Below are 2,564 nucleotides of genomic sequence, written 5' to 3'. Positions count from 1 at the left end.
TCCCCAATAGGTGCATACTCAGGGAGAACACTTATACCTTGAAATTTAGTAAGGGATCATCTTATAATGCTAACGTTGTACTAAGAAAAATAAGATGCATAAAAGATACACATCACATGCAATCAAAATATGTGAGATGATATGGCCATGTTATCTTGTGCTCATGATCTCCATCACCGAAGAATCGTCATGATCTCCATCGTAGCATCATTGTCGTCTCGCCAACTATTGCTACTATGACTATTGCTAGCGCTTAGTGATAAAGTAAAGCAATTACATGACGATAGTATTTCATATAATAAAGCGACAACCATATGGCTCCTGCCAGTTGCCGATAACTCTATTACAAAACATGATCATATCATACAACAATTTATATCACATCATGTCTTGACCATATCACATCACAACAAGCCCTGGAAAAACAAGTTAGATGTCCTCTACTTTCTTTTTGCAAGTTTTACGTGGCTGCTACGGGCTTCTAGAAAGAACCATTCTTACCTACGCATCAAAACCACAACTATTTTTCATCAAGTGTGCTGTTTTAACCTTCAACAAGGATCGGCTGTAGTCAAACTCGATTCAACTAAAGTTGGAGAAACAGACACCCGCCAACCACCTATGTGCAAAGCACGAGGTAGAACCAGTCTCATGAACGCGGTCATGTAATGTTGGTCTGGGCCGCTTCATCCAACAATATCGCCGAATCAAAGTAAGACGTTGGTGGTAAGCTGTATGACTATTATTACCCACAACTCTGTGTTCTACTCGTGCATACACAAAAAATACACTTCTATGATGATACATGTTTGTCACAGTAGGTCACGTTTTCTGTCATGCATGTACATCCATGACAATTTTATGACAAAATCAAGATAGTCATACCTGTGCTGTCGTAGAAGTGTTCCATGTCATTACCAAAATTATCATCATGGAAGTGTCCACTTCCATGACGATAAATGACGCGTCATGAAAGTGCTTTCGTCAAGGGTGACCGACACGTGGCATCCACCGTAACGGGTCGCCGTTAAGCTATCGGGTCCGGCTTTGGATCCGATAACCCATTAACAGCCCTAACCAATGAGGATTTTCCACGTGTAAATTTCTCATTGGCCAGAGGAAATACGTGTTGGCTCACCGTTGGGACAGATGTCATCCACTCATTGGACAAGAGGCGCCTATGATAGGTCGACACATGGCACGACCCAACAGTGGCCCATTCCGGTGAAAAAGGCCATCCCAGTAAAAATTAGCAGGCCGGCCCATATAAGAACTCGTGTCAGGTCCATTTAAGCCCACGACCCATACGAGATGTACCAATTCGGCCCGTCAACGGCCCATTAAAGATTTGACACCGTTGCAGCCCATCACCAGTTCGAGCCCGTTAACAGCCTGCTATATATTTGGGCTCAATATCGGCCCGATGTGATTTCAGTCTGTTAACGGCCCATTCAAGGGATGGGCCAATTTTTAGGATGTACATCTTTCGGCCTTTTAGCGACCCATTTAAGTGTTGGGCTAATTTCCGGCCCAGTATGTCTTTCAGCCTGTTGACCGCCCATAAATGAGTTGGGCCATTTGTAGTCGGACTTGAGTTTTGGCCTTTTAGCGACCCATTTAAGTGTTGGGCCAATTCCTGGCCCGGTGTGTCTTTCATCCTATTGACGACCCATAAATGAGTTGGGTCATTTGTAGTCAGACCTGAGTTTTGGCCTTTTAACGGCCCATGCTCTTCATGGTCCAATACCAGCCCGGTTTCTCTTTCGGCCTACTAAAGGCCCACAACATAGTTGGGCCATTTACAGTACAACCTGACTTTGGGCCTCTTAGTGGCCCATGCTCTTCATGGTCCAGTACGAGCCCGCTGTCTCTTTCGGCCTGCTAAAGGCCCACAATATAGTTGGGCCATATGTAGCCCGACCTTAGTAATGGCCTGTTAACGGCCCGTGAAATCAAATGGGCCCTGATGACCCACAAGTGTAGGGGATCTATCTAGTCCTTTCGATAAGTAAGAGTGCCAAACCCAACAAGGAGAAGAAGGAAATGACAAGCGGTTTTCAGTAAGGTATTCTCTGCAAGCATTGAAATGGTAGGTAACAGATAGTTTTGTAATAAGATAATTTGTAACGGGCAACAAGCAATGAAAGTAAATAAGGTGCAGCAAGGTGGCCCAATCCTTTTTGTAGCAAAGGACAAGCCTGTACAAGTTCTTATATGAGAAAAGCGCTCCCGAGGACACATGGGAATTATCGTCAAGCTAGTTTTCATCATGCTCATATGATTCACGTTCGTTACTTTGATAATTTGATATGTGGGTGGACCGGTGCTTGGGTACTGCCCTTTATTGGACAAGCATCCCACTTATGATTAATCCCTATTGCAAGCATCCACAACTACAAAAGAAGTATTAAGGTAAACCTAACCATAGCATGAAACATATGAATCCAAATCAGCCCCTTACGAAGCAATGCATAAACTAGGGTTTAAGCTTTTGTCACTCTAGCAACCCATCATCTACTTATTACTTCCCAATGCCTTCCTCTAGGCCCAAACAATGGTGAAGT

Source organism: Triticum dicoccoides, chromosome 2B (genome assembly GCF_002162155.2).
Source record: "Triticum dicoccoides isolate Atlit2015 ecotype Zavitan chromosome 2B, WEW_v2.0, whole genome shotgun sequence".
Classification (NCBI taxonomy): domain Eukaryota; kingdom Viridiplantae; phylum Streptophyta; class Magnoliopsida; order Poales; family Poaceae; genus Triticum; species Triticum dicoccoides.
Note: the sequence above shows the minus strand (reverse complement) of the source record.